This window comes from Arvicanthis niloticus, chromosome 22 (assembly GCF_011762505.2).
Source record: "Arvicanthis niloticus isolate mArvNil1 chromosome 22, mArvNil1.pat.X, whole genome shotgun sequence".
Lineage (NCBI taxonomy): Eukaryota > Metazoa > Chordata > Mammalia > Rodentia > Muridae > Arvicanthis > Arvicanthis niloticus.
In genome coordinates this window covers 24,877,739-24,897,965 of record NC_133429.1, presented here as the reverse complement: position 1 = coordinate 24,897,965, position 20,227 = coordinate 24,877,739, and the positions used below count along the sequence as shown (strand labels likewise).

The 20,227-nt window shown below is 33.9% G+C and overlaps 1 protein-coding gene across 1 annotated transcript in view; it reads right to left on the bottom strand.

The window, feature by feature from the left end:
* Positions 1-20,227, bottom strand: part of Mgat4c (MGAT4 family member C) — a 659,905-nt gene that overhangs the window by 501,556 nt on the left and 138,122 nt on the right. Inside the window, exon 2 of the mRNA XM_076920099.1 lies at positions 187-225. The gene's annotated coding sequence lies outside the window, so the exon portion shown is untranslated. The remainder of the gene's footprint in view (positions 1-186; positions 226-20,227) is intronic.

Genomic DNA, 20,227 nt, shown 5'->3' with positions numbered 1-20,227 from the left:
TACATATGGAATTTTTATATGTACATATACAAAATTCCTCTACAATTAAAATCATGCATGGTATCTCATAAAGTTATAGACACAGCTGACAAAAACATTTAGCATATGTGACATAGCAAACATTGATTTCATAGATATCAAGAGAGTAATCTAATTGGATTAAATAGAATATTTAGCCATACTTACTTTTGGATATAAGCCTAGGATCTGGGAGACGTCAGGACTCTGAAAAATTAAAATTTATTTACTGGCATCATTCATGCATTACTGTACTTAAGATTAAAAATTATATGCAACATTAAATATATTTATGATTTTGTTCTAAGGACTTCATAGTTTTAATAATCTAATGTCAGTCACCTCTTTCCCTGCATTGTAAGACAGCGAAGAGTATTCAGTAGGCAATAAAGTGAAAACTTCATAATAATTTCTGTGTCTATACCTTTACCACATTGTTTCCTCAAGCCCAAAAATTTTTATAAGAATTTCAGATATCATGACAGAAACTACAGGAATATTTCTACCATAAATCTGTGGTAAAATTCAGTACTTATACAATTCTGTGATGAATCTAATTGACAGACACTTTCTACATTTTATTCCTTTCAACAGCAGTGATCTTTTACCCTCTTTTTTCAATAATTAAATGTAACAACATCAAGAGGTTCAAAAGGGTATTAGTTAGTGACAGTCTAGTTATTTATTTTTATGTAAATATGGGGAAAGCCTATGATTACCAAATTCTTCAGTATCAAAATCTGCCACTCCAAAAAAAAAAAAATGAATTTCTGTTTGACAATATATGTAGTGAATGTGTGAATGTGCACCACCAGATTTTATTGTTATGGAATCCATCCATTCATGAAATAACAAATCATTCTTGTTATAAGCAACATATGTTTTTTGCTAGTTTTTCTGTCATTACAGATGTCTATGAAATGCAGACTGATGCTGAATTACCCAGCCTCAGCCCTTCTAGTTGCCCAAGTGTGAACGGCAACACTTTATGTTTGAGGTAGATTTTATTTAAAACAGGGAAGCAAACCCAACATTTGTTTGACTCTAAATTGTTTCAGGAATCCTCAACACATTCCTAAAAGCAGAAAACAAACAATCAAAAACATCAAAACAACTAAACCAAAATAATTAAACAGCAAAACCATGCATACAAAATTACCAGAGCCAAATTACCTAAGAAAAAATAAAACATTTTACATTTCTATACTTCCAAAATCTATATACACTTTTCCAAAGGATTCTAATAAGTAGAGGCTAATTTTTCTGTTTTGTAGCTCTGTATGTGATTTTAAACTAATTCTATAACAATCTTTAACAAGCATGCTTCCTAGGAGTCTTAGAAAAACATCTTTGGCATAATTAAAGAAATACACAGATTGTTTTTAATGCTTTGCTGTACTATAGTAGTTATTCTATATTGTGTGTAGATTGACAAGTGTGTACAAATAGCTTATTTGCTCACACAGAATAATGAACATTTCGATTTAGTAAGCAGGAGTAACTATTGAAAAATGAGATCAAATTTTACTGTTTAAAATTCATTGGCTCACTGATAAATTTTATATGCATTGCCATAGCATACAGGTATGTTGAGATTATATTTTCCCCTCAAAATCTTCTATATTAGGTTGCAGCCCCATGTTATATACTCACACTTCCTTTCAATATTGGCTTGTTTAAGGATGATAGATTCCTACTTTTATCTATTACATATATAATCAGTGACTTCTGTTCTTTTTTTACGATTGAAACCTGAGTATTGACTCTTGGTTTGTTTAAGAAATTGTGTTCAATGGATGAATATAAATTGAATAACCTCGAAATTTTAGATTTTATTGGACAAATGCAGATGTTACTAAGGTTGAGGTATAGGACATATCTTCTCAGTTTTTCTTCTTATTTACTATTATGTGAATTTAGTTTGGAAATTAAAGGCCTTAAACTATTATTGAAAAAACAATACTTTACATTGAATTTAATTGTGTGTTTGAATAACAAATTAAGTGTTCTAATTTCATAACTTTACTGACATCATTAACATATTAACATTGTAAAAGCACATAATTTTGATATAGCCGAATAGCCATTGTCCAAATAGCTTAATAGTCCAAAATTGGGACTCCTACTAATTGCTTTAAATATATTGAAATGTCATTCGTGTCTATACAATTGATGTTTATTTTTGTTTATATTGGGTAAAAATGCACATTCTCTAATTGCTTTAAATAATATTATCAATATTAACACTAAGGATAACTGTATGAGTATTCCATACTGCTAATATTTTCCACAATTAACCTAGCTCCCAAATATCAGGAGGAAATTATATATCCTTTCTATTACAATAAAATGTTTCTCCTTCCTTTTATTTTTTCAGGCTCTCCTATTTAAATAATAACACTGTACCAAAAATTTTATTTTCTAAAAATTTCATATAAAATTGTACGACTATAAATTACTTTTAATCTAATCTTATGTTTCCCTTTTATTAGTGCTGTGATTTATGTGACTTTTATCTTAACAATTACTAATTTTTAGTCTGAATTTGTTTCTTCTTTGATAGAAACAAAATAATATATAGCTGTCAGGAAGATGGAAAGACCAGACCATAGGTTGGCAAATGAAATGGAAATTAGACATTTAACTGTATCAAAAATACCTATGATACTAGGCTGGCAGATGAAAACAAATCTGTGTTTATTAGTTTATTAGATATGTATTGTATACAGAGAAATTTCTGGTGCTTTTATATGAAGGATAATTTAAAAATTAATATAATTTATCTTTTAATCTGCTCTTTAATAATTAACATAGACAGTTTTCATCTCCACAAAATTATTTAAGGGTGTCTTAATTTACAATGAGATGTTATCTAGACATATGTCCTTTGAAAAAAATTCATGAATTTTTTTTGGCCATCTTGCCAAAAGCAATCTACAGATTCAGTGCAATCTGCCGATGCTGGCAGCCAACCATTGGATGGAGCACAGGATCTGCAATGGAGGAGTTAGGAGAAGGACTGAAGGAGTTGAGGGGGTTTGCAACCCCATAGAAAGAATAACAATATCAACCAAGCAGACCACCCAGAGCTCCCAGGGACTAAACCACTAACCAAGGAGTACACATGAAGAGACCCATGGCTTCAACCACATATGTAGCAGAGGATAGCCTTGATGAGTATCAGTGGGAAAAGTGGCCCTTGGTCTTATCTAGGCTCAAATTATGTAGTTGATTAATATAATGGATTTCCATATAGTGAGCCATTCCTGCATCCATAAGATGAAGCTTATTCGATCATGGGAATTGAGAGATTTGATATGTTCTTGGATTCAGTTCCCAAAATTTTATTGAGTATTTTTGTGTTGATGTTCATGAGGGAAACTGGTCTGAAGTTATCTTTCATTGTTGAGTCTTTTTATGGTTTAGATATAAGCATCACTGTAGCTTCATAGAATGTATTGTATAGTGTTCTTTCTGTTTCTATTTTGTAGAATAGTTTGAAGGGAATTGATATTAGGTCTTCTTTGAAGGTCTGATAGAATTCTGCGCTAAACCCATCTGGTTCTGAGCTTTTTCTGGTTGGGAGACTTTTAATGACAGCTTCTATTTCTTTAGGGGTTATGGAACTGTTTAGATGGTTTATCTGCTCCTGATTTAAATTTGGTATGTGGTATCTGTCTAGAAAATTGTTCATTTCATCCAGATTTTCCAATTTGGTTGAGTATAGGCTTTGTAGTAGGATCTAATGATTTTTTAAATTTCCTTGGTTTCTGTTGCTATATCTTCTTTTTCATTTCTCATTTAATTAATTTGGATACTTTCTCTGTGCCCTCTAGTTAGTCTGGCTAAGGGTTTATCTATCTTGTTGATTTTCCCAAAGAATCAGCTCCTGATTTTGTTGATTCTTTGTATAGTTCTTTTTGTTTCTACTTGGTTGATTTAGCCCTGAGTTTGATTATTTTCTGCCATCTACTCCTCTTGGGTGTATTTGCTTCTTTTTATTCTAGAGCCTTCAGGTGTACTGTCAAGCTGCTAGTGTATGCTGTCTCCAGTTTCTTTTTGTAGGCACTTGGAGCTATGAATTTTCCTCTTAGCACTTCTTTCATTGTGTCCCATAAGTTTTGGTATGATGTGCTTTCATTTTCATTAAATTCTAAAAAGACTTTAATTTCCTTTTTATTTTTTTCTTGACCAAGTTATCATTAAATAACGTATGTTCAGTTTCCATGTGTATGTGAGCTTTCCGTTGTTTCTGTTGTTATTGAAGAGCAGCCTTAGACCATGGTGATCTGATAGGATACAAGGGATTATTTAAGTCTTCTTATATCTGTTGAGGCTTGCTTTGTGACCAATTATATGGTCAGTTTTGAAGAAGGTTCCATAAGGTTCTGAGAAGAAAGTATATTATTCTCTTTTGTCTTAGGATAAATTTTACTATAAATATCTGTTAGATCTGTTTGGTTCATAACTTCAGTTAGTTTCAGTGTATCTTTGTTAAGTTTCTGTTTCCATGATCTGTCCATTGCTGAGAATGGAGTATTGAAGTCTTCCACTATTATTGTGTAAGGTGCAATGTGTTCTTTGAGTTTTAGTAAAGTTTCTTTTATGAGTGTGGGTGCCCTTGCATTTGGACCATAGATGTTCAGAATTGAAATTTCATCTTGGTTTATTTTTCCTGTGAGGAGTATGAAATATACTTCCTTATCTTTTTAAAATAACTCTTGGTTGAAAGTAGATTTTATTCAATATTACAATGGCTACTTTACTCTGTTTCTTGATGCCATCTGCTTGGAAAATTGTCTTCAACCTCTTACTCTGAGGTAGTGTCTGTCTTTGTCACTGAGATGTGTTTCCTGTATGAAGCAAAATGTTGAGTCCTGTTTACATATACAGTCTGTTAGTTCATGCAGATATGCCCTGTGGTTGAATTGGGGAAAAGTTGGAAGAAGCTGAGGAGGAAGGCAACCCTATGGGAAGAACAGCAGTCTGAACTGACCTAGAACTCTGAGATCTCTCAGACAATGAGCCACGAATACACCTGCTGATATGAGGCCCCAACACATATACAGTAGAGGACTTCGAGGTCTGGCCTTAGTGAGATTAGATGCACCTAACCCTCAAGAGACTTAAGGCCCAAGGAAGTGGAGAGGCATGATGGTGTGGGAATCCTCTTGGAGACAGAGTGTGAGGAGGAGGAGGTATGGGAAGGGGAGCAGTTGGGGAGCAGACTGGGAGAGGGATGAATTCTGTATTGTAAAAAAAAATGGATTAAAGAATAAAAAATAATATTTTTTTTTACAAACTCTCAATCACTAAACTAGCCAATTCTATTTTACTTGTTGTGCATCAACTTTAAATTTCCTATTATATTTGTTTTCGACACTTTTAGTACAAGTGGAGAAAGCACCAGTCCTTTTATTTTGTGTGACCATGGAGACAGCTGCAATTTTATCAACCACTGATCTTACATCACTGGGCTTCCTTTCTTCTCAATATGCTCTCATTGTTATTAAAGCGCCTTTACTGCCTTCAACACTGCTAGGTTCAAATCCCTTATCAAACTTTGGGAACTGGTGGCTAAGCCTAGTACACAAAAATTTTAGTACCTTTTCCTGACCCCAGTATGAATACACCAAAGAAGAGCTATCACTAAACAGCTGGGTTCTTTCCAATCCAAGGACAATTAGTCTGTCAATTCTTTAGAACAATGACTCAAAGATCTTGTAATAGATTTACATTAAGACCATCTGAAGGTATTTGATAATTTTCACAGCAAACATTTTCTGATATTTTGTAGCAAGTGTTTCAAGCCCCTATAATATTTTATAAATTGGATATGTATCTATTATTCCACACTTTAGCATATTTTATCAAAGTAAAATGTTACAAGCATGTTATAGTCTGGAAGGCAACACTGGCCAGCCTCTCTCTCCTATAATGTGCCATGCATCTGAAAATTTGAAAAAAAAAATTCAAAGTTTGCTAAATAACTGCTTTAGACCACAATTCCTAATTAACTTATAATTTTGGAGTTATGACTTTAATATAGTTTCCCATGGCAGAATGTGTTTTACAAGAACTGTTCAGTCTGAATAGATTTCTGCTGACAATGTTGGGTATATTAGTCATCAATAAATGGTTTCCTGTTTAAAGGAAAAAAATAGAAATCATTAGGAAAGAGACTCAGGGTTTTTACAACAAAGAAATGTGTCAGAGTGGATTCATATTTCTACTAAGATCATTGTGCTATAGGCAGAGCATGCCTATCCCTTCCGGATGGTTACAGGAAATTATGCTCTATTTAAACTGAGTTTCAAGCTAGAGACTGCTCAAAGCTTGAAAGTCAGCCTGTTTGTCACCAGAAGAGCTTTATTGGTAAAGAAAATTGCATTACAACCCTTTAAACAATTCTGCACAAAATGTGTCCTGAGAGTTTTATCAGGCACAGGAGAATACGACAGTGATACATTTAAATGCAAAATGCTAAATAAAATAAAGTAGCACTAGCATTTCTAAGGTACTAGCATCAGATGGCTCTGGTTTAAACTTTTGTTTTTCTATGAGTTATAATCCTTTTGCCATTTAGCTACTTCCCTAGAAGTGGAGAATAATTGTTTGTATTATTATATATCATCTGAGTGACTTTTGGAGACTGAACTAAGGAAGAAAAACCCTCCATCTCCAATTCCTCAAAGCTCTCATTGACTTCAGAGGAATTTACCAATGTAAAGGGATTGGTTTATTACGGCTTTAAGCCCTCATGTACCACAAAGGGATTTGCTAAATTCTTTCAAGGGGACTCCATGTGTGCTGTCAAGAGGCCTCTGAAAGCACTGAACCTTCTTGTGATTGAATTGTACAGTTCCCTCTGCAGTGAATTAACATAATTGGAATCAGGACTAGATGTTTTTATTGGAGATGATTATATATAGTTCCAATACTATCATTACTTTAGCCTGTCTTCTCTTTGAGAGCATAGGGAGCCTGGAAACAGGTTTTAAATATGATAACTGCTCAGCAGGTAAGCAGTGCTGCTAAAAGGGATATTAGTATAACTTATAAAGCATACTTGCTGGCATTTAGCAATCTAATTATATGTAATATTACAATATGTTAAGTGATGTTATATTGCATGTGCTGTCTACTTGAGAAAAAAGTTCCATCTTCTATATTATAACGATCTATTATAGCAGCATGATATTCTTCTGTGTGGTATACTAAGCTAAAAAGTGTTCGGTTAATTGGTGCTAGATCTATTAATTGATGTTTTATTTATATGCAAAAAAATATTAGTCAATTTATAATGAACAAAATGTTAAATGTCAAATGTAGACATATTCCCAGCCAAATTTCAGCAAGCCAAAAAAAATTAAAACCAAACACCACACTACTTAAACCTCACTTATTAGTTTTGCCATTAAGGTTTTCAAAGAAACTTTTGTTCATAAACCCACATAATATTTAACTCTATGATTTAGATGTGTTTTTAAGACTGAAATTGCCATTCATATCTAATGTAAACATGCTAAATACTTGCAAGTAGATACAATTACTTTGAAAAATTAAGTCTTGCGACTGTGAGATGGCTCAGTGGATAAAGGTGACTGCCACTAAGCTTCACAACCTGAATTCTAACTCCAGAACCTATTCCATATACAGTCACCAAACCGACAACGTTATTGCATATGCCAGGAAGTGCTTGCTGACAGGAGCCTGTTACATCTGTCCCCTGAGAGGCTCTGCCAAAGCCTGACAAATACAGTGGTGGATGCTCACTGCCAACCATTTGACTGAGTGCAAGGTTCTTGATGGAAGAGTTGGAGAAGGGACTGAAAGGAGCTGAGGGGTTTTGCAGCTCTGTGTGAGAGCAACAGTGTCAATCATCCAGACCTCCAAAGCTCCCAGAGACTGGACCACCAATCAAAGACTACACATAGAGGAACCCATGGCTCTGGTCACATATGTGGCAGAGGATGGCCTTGATGGGCATCAGTGGGAGGAATGGCCCTTGGTCTTGTGGTTGTTCAATGCCCCAATGTAGAAGAATGCCAGGGCGGGAAGGCAGGAGTGGAAGGGTAGGTGGCGGAGCACCTTCATAGAGGCAGGGGGTGAGGGATGGGATGGGGGGTTTCTGGATGGGAGACCTGGAAAGGGGATCACATTTGATATGTAAATAAAAATATATCCAATTAAAAAAAAAGAAATTTGGGAACAAACTCCTTCATATCTCTCTCTCTTTCTCTCTCTGTCTCTCTCTGTCTCTCTCTGTCTCTCTCTCTCTCTCTCTCTCTCTCTCTCTCTCTCTCTCTTTCTCTCTCTCTCTCTCTCACACACACATACACACAAGGTTTAAAAATGAAAACCTTGATACTAACTGAAGTTATATTTTAGCTTACAAAACGACTAGTATTGTTTATTTTTAAAATGCCCCCACACGTACATCTTTCTATACAAAAAGAAGTTTCTTAATTCTTTTGACCTCCTTTTCATAGAATGAAAATTGTTGATCAAAATAACCTAAATCATTGCATTCCCTACAAAGCAAATCTAAACTTTTAAAACTTTAAGACAGTGTCATCCACTGAAGTGGATACAATAACTGTCTTATTGAATTAAAAAAAAAATAAAAAGAAACAATAGTATGTAGATCACAGAATAAAGTCACATAAAGATGTACAGTGTGTAGAGTAAGACTAAAAACAATATATAAGTAAATCTTAACAAACACATTTTCTCAATAGTGCCAGATTATAATGAGTAGAAGGGTGGATGAAAAGAAGATTATCTCATAAGATAGACTAGTATTTAATCTATGCCTGATCTTGTCTGCTGTATTTCAAATAAGTTAAAATAAATATTAAATAATATTTGTATAATTTATTTGTATCACTTTATAGTGATACAAAAAAAAAAGTAATGCCTCTCCATCTGGACAAAGTAATTTTTCAAACTTAACCACAATTAGATGAATGGCAATAAATATAGATGGAATTCAAACTTAACTTTTTTTCAAATGAGCAACTCATATCTTTTTAATGACCTCTGACCTTGTTTAAATGCATAATGTATGGACTACATTATTTCAAATTCATTTTTTTCTTTTTTTTCTTTGCCCCAAAGGGATAGGAACTGCTACAGGAAGTCAATAGACAGCAGAGTCAACTAACTTGGACCCTTGAGGCTCTCGGAGTCTGAACCACCAACCAAAGAACCTTCACCGGATAGACCTAGGCCAGTCTCCACATATGTAGACGTTCAGCTTGGTCTTCATCTGCTTCCTGAACAACTGGAGCAGGCTTTATGCCAAAAAGCTCTTGCCTGTATGTGGGATATGTTCTAGCTGGCTTCAATGGGGAAGGAAGTGCTCAGCCTCCTCGCAAAGACTTAAAGGGCCAGGGTGCAGAGGATACAGGGGTCGAGGGCATCTCCTTAGAGGAGAAGGGGACAGGGTATAGGGGAAGGAAGGTGGAAGGGAGTAATTTGGAAGGGGTGAGTGAGAGGGATATAAAGAGAAGAAGCAAACCTAAGTTTTACTCTAAATAATGAAGTTATACAGATATGATATAACCCGTAGTTATATTGCATTCTCCTAAGAAAATGATTATACTTTAGATAGCTAAATGTCAATAGAAAAGGGCAATTTATTGTATCTCACATAACAGTGTGTCTACTTGATGCAAAAAAAAAATGCTTTAATTTTTTTAAAAATTTCTTGTCAGGTACCCCATTGGTCTGACTGGGAGAGGACCACAAAGTCTGAGAGCAACGTCCTCATCCTGTGCTGGGAAATCACTTTGTTTTTCATCTGTGAGTTTAGAATTTGATTAGAGAAAAGTAATAATTTGTACATGGATCTCCATGTTCTTAAGAGTATTAATATAATGGTTCTTTTTGAAATCAGTGGCAGATCAAGGAATGAACAAAAGTATTATTTGGATAATAAAAATTCAATACCTGCCTCTTTAAAGTCATTTTTATAGAGGAAAACTCTTGTCTTACTTGAACTCATTTGAATTAGAGTTGATAACTGGTAATAAAAATGTCTATAATCTTGTAATTGCAAAGACAATTATGCCTGTCTCATGAAGACATATTACATGAACATGCAACCTGCCCAAGATCAATTCAGCATTACTTTGTAACCATGGATTGCTATAGTTAAGTTAGGGTCCAGATGTGGATACAATTCCCAAGATCCACATTTTATTGAGGATATTGAGAGTTAATAGCTATTGTGTGGGCAGGAAAGCAGCATAGGTTTTTGAGAGTATGGGTACTAGAATTATTTCTGTGATCCAGTAGATGATTCCAGAGATAAACATATTGGGGACCTAATAACTAGATATAGTTAGTTATTAAAAATAGAAATGGGCATAAAATTGTAGAAGAACCTGTTTGGGGGAACATGTGACAAATTAGGGTTAATGATATATTTATTTTATGACCACATTTTATTGTAAACTATATGAAATTCTCAATAAATATTTCCTATTTGGATACTGATAAACTATCTGTGAACTACACCATTGAATAAGTTAACCTACGAGCAAAAGTCATGATGTTTAATTTTGAGGTTTATGTATAATCAAATAAAATTGTGGTAGAGACAGTTCATGTTTTCAACTATAGTTAGACTTCAGGCAATTTTGGTTTTACCAAATATGTGATACTATAGAAACTATAGTGCAAATGTTAAGTATTGATTTCTATTTCTTTTAACTAGGATAGCCACATCATGTTATCTTTGTTAGATGCTTTGCATAAGCAAACCTGAAAATACAATTAATTTCATTTGGTATTTGGAAGATTAAATATACTAAATATTATTTTACTTTATATATTTTCTGTCATGCTTGTTAGGATCCATACCCATAGTATTTTGAAGAACATTTGAGACTTTAGTGTGGTTTGTTCAAATAATGAAAATTTATTTTTCTCCTTTTTTTCTTCTGGATAATCATGAACTCCAAGTGGATATGTTGAGTGATCTATGCTGGCTCTCCCCACAAAATGTAAATTGCTGTCTTACCTGTAAACCAGCAATAATGTGCCCCATTTCCCATTCATCAGCAAATAGAGAAGCTATATTTTATGGAAATACCGTGTGGTTACACTTACTATATCTGTTCAACTTCTTAAGGCAGTGGTTTACCAGATGGCCATATCGGTAAAGGCCATATTGGAGGGGTCATCTGCCTTTAAAAATCTGAGCCACTATAACTTGGGTAAGGGAGACTAGTAATAGCAGAATGTAAGTCATAATTGGTGAATAGGGCAAACTTTTGTGAATTTTTCCACTAATATAAAAACATTCAGAAAATATATCTTTGCAGGAGAAAATTCACAACAAAGGTTTGATCAGGCTTCATTCAGATTTTACTCAGGACATGCATATGCCATTGTACGCATGTAAATATATAAATAGGTGTAAACTTACTTTAAAAAACTAGTGTGTTTATGGAGCAATTTATGAAATAAAATACTTCATTAACTTAAAATACAAGTTTTGTCATTTTAAAGTTTATATTATAGATAATATTCCTGTGATTTCTATTTGAATAGAAAAGTCACATCTGTCAAATTTTGAGTGGAGAGCTGCTTCTTTTTTTAAAAAACAGAATTATGCTATTTTTATTTCCACTAAAAATCATATATTTAGAATCACATACTTTTATAATACTGTGTATTATAATATACACATATAATATACTGTATGTATAATAAGAGTGTTACAGACTCTTTCTGTAATCTCATTTCTTGCCTTAATTAATTGCTTTCAATTATCTTTATACTTTTTTCTTTTTTATTGGATATTTTATTTATTTACATTTCAGATGCGATTTCTATTTTCCATTTTTTCTTCCTAGAGCCCCCCATCGCATCCCACCTCCTGATTCTTGTTTTGTTTCCTTTATCTTCTCTTACTTGTTCATTTAAAACCCTATGGAAAGTGAGGAGGCAGGGTGTGTATGTGCATAGAGATTAAATAAAGGCAAATTCTGAGCGAATGATAGGATGAAAAAAAGTATAATGAATCTGTATGAGACAAAATGATGATGTTTGAGTATAATATGATAGCAGACTCTGCAGAAAGGAGGAGCTTTTCATTATATCCTTTCTTATGCTCTATAGATGCAGAGTTTGGCAGCATGGAACCATCATGCCCAATTAAAAACTTGTGCCTTGTTGAAAACATTTGTGATAAGAGAGAAATTAATGAAGATAAATTCATTTAATTGTAAGAGATAGAAAAAGAAAAAATGGGGAAATAGAAAGCGAGAACTAGTTCTGAGACAACCACATTATACTTTTTATAAACCCAAAACAAGCTTAAGTCCCTGAAATGCTCTAAATTCAAAAGTTTTCGTCCATCCTATCCAATAAAATAAAACAAATGAAATAAAATAAAATCTGAAGTTTGTTCAACTAAAATGGTTTACTGGAAAACCATGCATACAAGAAATCCTCAGTTTGGGTCTCAAACATTCTTGCAAAAAGTAGGTGTGGCTATGTCAATCTGTAGCCTAAGGTATTGGGAAATTGTGACAAGTAAATCTCTGCACGTAACTAAGTAAACAGTCTAGATGATATGATTAGCTATAGGTTAGGTGAGAAACTGTATCAAAAAATTAATATGATGATCAAAAGAGGGAAACCCTGGAGGTAGATATATGACCTGCACAGAGCAGTAAATGATGTACATAGGCATCTGCCAACACGGGAATATGTACATGCATATGTATACACCACACACAAAAACACGATTGCTAAGAATAATAATTATAACTAAAATTGAATCAATTACTATATTGATTAATGCTTCATTAGTTAATTAGATGATATCAGAGAATAGACTTAGAAAAACACGAATTCTAAAAAATATAATACTTAAACAATTAACAACAATTTGAATATTGTACAATAATAGCAATAAGTAAACATTCTCAAAATTTTGTTTTTATGATTTTTATAAAATTAGCACGGAAGAGATGTGCTTTCAGCTTAGTATGTAGATACGAATTTCATTTACAAATATCAGTAGCACATCTTTATAAAAATAACAGACAGAAAAAGTCATAGTAGCCCCAGGAAATTAAGATATCTTGGGGTCATGCTAACCAAACAAGTACTTTACTTTATAACTTAGGAATTTTAAGAAAAAAAAATGAAGAAATTATTGGAAAATGGAACAAATTTCCATGCTCATGGATCCCTAATGGAATATCTCTATGGAATACTTCCCCTCATTTCCCAAAGAAGACATGAGACAAAGAAGAGGCAGAACATATAAGAGCCAGAGGGGATGGAAGATACCGAGAGAAAAGGCAACCTAAATCAACAAAAGCTAAGTTCTTATGAAGTCAGAGTTGGAGGCACCATGCACATTGCCTGCCTGAGTTTGCACCAGTTGAATGTTAGATTGGAAAAAATAGTAGACACAGGCCTCCATCTTTAACGCAGAAGGAACCTCCAACTGATACTAATTTGCCAATGGAATTTTGATTTTTCTCCAAGGGAGTCTCAATAGGGAAACAAACTACTAAAGGTAAGCTGCATATTAAACAGTAGATGGCTAATAGAAAACAAACCCAAAGACATCTTTGGAAGTTCTTTGTTTCCTTTTATTTTAGTGTTTAAATTTTATCATATCTTTATTTTTGAAGTATTTTATTTATAACTGTTGATCTCATTTTTTTTACCATATGGTCCATTTGTGTTTATATTATAAAATCAATTTTAATATTTTTATGGATTCCTAAGTGTGTAAACAATTGGATCTCTCTTGTGCTTCCTTTTGGACTCTCTATCGCTAGTTCACTCTAGCTCTTTCTCTTATTTGTTCTAATTCTGATGAGTCATTATTGTTTTATCCTACTATATTTTTATATTATGCTATATTTTTTATTATTATCCTTAGTATACCTGTTTGTTTTCTAATTGGAGACATAAAAAGGTGGTTGGAATGGAAGGGGAGATGGGATGGAACTGGGAAGAGTAGAGAGAGGGAAAACATAATGATATATATTATGAGAGAAAAAGGTTAATGAAATACTTTATTGTTTTGACATTTGTATATATACTGTAATTATACTGATCCTTCTCCTACACTTCCCTCCCTATTCACCCATTCCCAATGATTGTCTTTTAATATGCCCTCAAATAATACACATTATAATTTTTAATATGATCAGATAGCCTGCATACGGTATTACCACAAGTTGTAGATTTTTAAAATTATCATAATAGTTGGAGGAAATATTCCAAAATGTTCAATAGATTAAATAATACAGCCTATTTTGATAATCAAGAGAATCTTTTACTTGGAAAATATTTCAATTAAACAACAATTATTTAAGTGATGAAATTTATTCACATATATAATGCAAAATGTTCATATGTTAAATGAGGTTAATACAGTCTTCATGAATACATTTTACTGTTTCATATCAGTTGTAAAATAAAATATCAATTTATAGTAATATATTAATTCACTCTGTACAAAAGCAAACATTTATAAAGTAATTAACTGAATAACTATATTTTGAAAATGATTTCTCAATGGAAAAATTAGATAGATATGGCAAAGTATTTAACAGAAATCATATTTTGTGAAAATACTGTTTAAAACACAAAGTAAAAAAAAAAATAAAAAAGAAAAACCAAAAAAAGATAAAAAAATAAAATAAATAAAATAAAACACAAAGTACCATTAAATTTCAAGAGAGAAAGGCATTTAAGGATATTCTCATCCTCCTGTCTATTTGATTCATCATTTGGCAGAATACTAATTATTAGAACATTTTCCTGATTCATTTTCTTCACATGCTAACTATACCCGGCAAGACATATCACAGCAATTACTGTCAAGAGAATTACTATTAAAAGAATCATTTTCTCTTCACTTTGTGTTTTCACTTAAAACAAAAGGCACATGTAGTCATTATATTCCTAATAAGAATGATCTTCCCCTTGGTATCCCACAGCTGTCTTCTTCACTTTCTGGTCATCAGCTGTGGAAGATCAGATGTCACTTTCTTAAGTTTTCTTCCCTACACATGTCTAGTACCCTTTTGTCCACAGCTAATCATTCTGCTAGAAGGATGATATATTTCTTAACCACTTGCCTTACCACTGGGCCGTCTGAATTGCTTTGTGCAATAGCATATGAACAGTAGCAATATGAATTTCTACGTAAGCATACTAAGCTCATTCACACCATCTCTTAGTTGAATTGTTTCTCTATTTGGATATCTATTAATGAAGGGTCTGCATCAGTGCTTTCTGGTAATCTATATTATAAGAATCACAGGACCATATTAAAGGCCATGCTTTGTTCTGTGACTGGCCGAATGCACTCATTGTAATTACACATAGAGTATAGTCCACCTCTGAGCTTTGGGGTTTGATTGTATTTTACTGTATAACTTAGTCTATTATCAGTAAAGTAATAACTCTAGTAACATGCATCCTGTACTCTGTTTAATACTGTTAATCATCTTTCCTCATGAGTTAAAAAGCTCCTTGAGTTTTGAGACTTTCATCCATCTCCAATCAGGAGAAAGGAATTACATAGAATTTGTGTCCTGTAAATTTTAGGTGTAGTAAACAGAATTCTAACAAATTAGAGTAAAGGCAGTCGGGAAAACAAGAGATAAGTGGACACATCAGGAACAGAAAAGAGCAAAAAAAGTGAAACACACCTCAAAAAACTGGCATAGAAAGTCCAATAAAGAGACTCAGTACTCCTCCTTTCACTAGATATGGCTGAGATATAGACTTTGATATAGTTCATCCTACAAAGCAGAGATGTCAGTTACTACATTCTTGTATCTGTAGACTGACCTCAAGTAGAAAACTTTTACCTATTAGATGTAGGGTTGGTAAAGATGTTTTTCCCAATTTGTTGGTTGCCATTTTGTCCTATTGACAGTGTCTTTTGCCTTACAGAAGCGTTGCAATTTATGAGGTCCCATTTGTCAATTCTTGATCTTAGAGCATAAGCCATTGGTGTTCTGTTCAGAAAAATTTCTCCTGTGACCATGTGTTCAAGGCTCTTCTGCATTTTCTTTTCTATTAGTTTTAATGTATCTGGTTTTAGGTGGAGGTCCCTGATCCACTTGGACTTGAGCTTTGTACAAGTAGATAGGAATGGATCAATTTTCATTTTTCCACATGCTGAAATCCAGTTGAACCAGCATCATTTGTTGAAAATTCTGTCTTTTTTTCCACTGGATGGTTTTAGCTCATTTGTCCAAGATTAAGTGATCATACGTGTGTGGGTTTGTTTCTGGATCTTCAATTCTATTCCATTGATCGTCCTGCCTAAATCTGTACTGATACCATGCAGTTTTTATCACTATTGTTCTGTAGTACAGCTTGAGGTCAGGGATGGTGATTTCCCCAGAAGTTCTTTGATTGCTGAGAATAGTTCTCACTATCCTGGGTTTTTTCTTATTCCAAATGAATTTGCACATTGCCCTTTCTAACTCTAGGAAGAATTGAGTTATAATTTTGATGGGGATTGCATTGAATCTGTAGATTGCTTTAGGCAAAATGGCCATTTTTACTATAGTAATCTTGCCAATCCATGACCATGGGAGATCTATTCATCTTCTCAGATCTTAGATTTCTTTCTTCAGGAACTTGAAGTTCTTCTCTTACAGATCTTTCACTTGCTTGGTTAGAGTCACACTAGGGTATTTAATATTATTTGTGACTATTGTGAAGAGTGTCATTACCCTAATATCTTTCTCAGCCTGTTTATCCTTTGAGTAGAGGAAGGCTACTAATTTGTTTGTATACAAATAACTCAAGAAGTTAGACTCTAAAGAACCAAATAATCCTATTAAAAATGAGGTACAAAACTAAACAAAATATTCTCAACTGAGGAATACCCAATGGCTGAGAAGCATGTAAAGAAATGTTCAACATCCTTAGTCATCAGAGAAATGAAAATCAAAACTACTCTGAGATTCCATCTCCCATGAATTACAATGGCTAAGATCAAAAACTCATGTGACAAGAGGTGCAGGTGAGGATGTAGAAAGAAAGAGGAACACTCCTCCATTGTTGGTAGGATTGTAAGATGACACAACCACTCTGAAAATCAATCTGGTGGTTCCTCAGAAAATTGGAAATAGTACCACAGCTAGAGGACACAGCTATACCACTCCTGGGCATATGCCCAAAAGATGTCCAATATATAAAGATGACAAATGCTCCACTATGTTCATAGCATCCTTATTTATAATGTCCAAAAGCTGGAAAGAACCCAGATGTCTTTCCACAAAGGAATGGATACAGAAAATGTGATACATATATACAATGGAGTACTACTCAGCTATTAAAAACAATGAATTTATGAAATTCTTAGACAAATGGATGAAACTAGAAAATATCATCCTGATTGAGGTAACTCAGTCACAAAACATCACACATAGTACACACTCACTGATAAGTGGATAGTAGCCTAAAAGCTTGGAATACCCAAGATACAAGTCTCATGAAGCTCAAGAAGAAGGAAGACCAATAAGTAGATGCTTCAGGCCTTCTTAGAAGGAGGAACAAAATAATTACGGGATGAAATATGGAGACAAATTTTGGAGCAGAGACTGATGCAAAGGCCATCCAAAGACTATCCCACCTGGATGTCCATCCTACATACAGACACCAAACCAAAACAGTATTGTGGATGCCAAGAAGTGTTGCTGACAGGAGCCTGATATAACTGTCTCCTGAGAGGTTCTTTTAGAGCCTGGAAAATACAGAGGTGGATGTTTGCAGTCAACCATTGGAATGAGCACAGAGTCTCCAATTGAGGAGTTAGAGAAAGGACTGAAAGAGCTGAAGTTTTTTGAAACCCATAGGAAGAAAAACAGTATCAACCAACCAGACCCTCCAGAGCTTCCAGGAACTAAACCACCAACCAAAAGGTACACATGGAGGGCCCAATGGCTCCAGCCACATATATAGCAAAAGATGGCTTTGTCAGACATCAATGGGCGGAGAGTTCCCTGGTCCTAGGAAGGCTCCATGCCCCAGTGTAAGGGAATGTGAGGGCAGGGAGGCAGGAGTGGGTGGGCAGGTGGGGGAGCACTTGCATAGAAGCAGGGCGGGGAAAGGATCGGATACATGGTTTCAGGAGGGGACACTGGGAAATGGGATAACATTTGAATTGAAAATAAATAAAATATTCAAGAAAAGAGAAAACTGTTACCTAGAGAATGGATTTCTAGGCACTCAGCTCTGCAGCCACAGAAAAATGGTATACTAGGGGATTAGTGGTACTCTACAAAATCCAAAAGCATGCTAGATAAATCATCTCTATGGATGTATCAGGGCAAGGAAGAGAAAGCTGTGACAGTTCATCTTGACTCTGAAATCTGTACTAAAGCTAAATTTCAGGAATTTGATCAACAGAATATAAACATCTTACTTCCTTGTCAATCACATGGCTAATCTACCAAGAACTTGTCATGTTCACCTTGCTATTACTATCTTTCAAAAGTACCAGATTTCACCTTTCCATTATCTAGAATGAACACCAATATTATGAAGATTCAAAAATACATGTACAGAATGAGTCTAAGTAACAACATTGTGGACATTGTGGACAGGTGTGCCAAAATTATTCAATACAACTCTAATTGAAATTCTCAGTATATAATTTGATATAAGGAAAGACTCAATTTGAGATACAAATTTTATATTTTCTTTGTAAATGAGAAAAGATTTGATACAGATACCAAAAAAGATTTGTTAATAATAAAAATGCCCCAAATTATCATGAATGAACAGAGAAATATAAATGTTAAAGATAACCCTCTGTTTACCTCGGCTTTATTTTTCTGGGGTACTTAACATCAACCACACATTTATGTTCAGGCTGTAAGTCTGGTTGGAACATTCTATATTTCAAGTCTTATTTGTACTCTACTTCATAAGTCTCTAACAATTTCTTCCACAGTGACTGAGTGATGTGTGTTCAGGAAGTGACATCATTGTGTAAGTCAAGGTGGCATTTACATGATGACTTATAACTTATACTAGAATGAACAAGCACCTTCAGAGTAAATTTTCTTGGATAACCATTCTACAACACAGAGAAAGGTCCTCAGGAAATGAGGATAATATACTAGGACTTTTATGAGTTAACAATCTTTCATATCTGATAGATTGGGCTGTTTACATATTTTGATGCACATAGTCACATTTCTGTTAGTAATAATAAATGCAAATTGTATACAATAAAGAAACAATAAGAAGAAAAGTAACCCAAATGTGAATAAAGAAGAAAAAGACTAAAAGTGGATGCTAAAGCTTAAGTTCAAAATGAAAATTAAAGAGGTAGATAACTTGAGTTCAGTCTCTGGAACCTACATTATGAAAGGAGACACTGACTACTCTAAGTTATTATTTGATGTCTGTATCTGTGCCATTATATATGTTCTAATAGATACACAAATGTACACATCAATAAATATAAAACTATTAGTGTAAGTACTTTCATACCTGTGAATAAAAAGTATATAATTAGAGTTGAAATTTAAAATAAAGTAATTTGAAATATAATAGAGGTGTATTTTTAAAAAATATATAAATATTTTTCTTTTGCTTCCAAGAACTGCTAATGGTCCTGAAGTTAGATACAGTTTTATATATACATTATATATCTACTTTTGGGAGAGATTGCTACGATGAGTGGTGACGTCTCTCCTAATTTCGTGAGAATATACACTCTTCCATCCCTATCACAATTTATGTAATTTATTTATTGTTCATTTATAACACCCAATTTGTGTTTTGGAAATATCCATGGATGTGGGGAGCCGACAGAAGGCGGCTATCATCCTTGCAGCCATCTTGAGCTATATACCCTGACAAGAGATTTGATTACAGTAGCCTACAACAGCTGAGCACACTCTGATAACATCTTGTTTTAGATACCCAGGATGTTCTCTTGTGAGACATATAAAAGGCAAGAGGCAGACAGAAGAGTTCAGTACAACTTGGAACTAGGAATTAGGTTAGAGAGTACAACTTAGAGTACAACTTGGAGTAGGAATTAGGCATTGAGGAAGAAGACACTTGGACTAGAGAACTCGGAAGTAGGATTATTAGGTTTTAGCCAGTTAGCACTTGGAAGAAGAAACTTGGAACTTGGAGGCACTAGGGACTAAGAACTCGGGACTAGGAACTCAAGACTAGG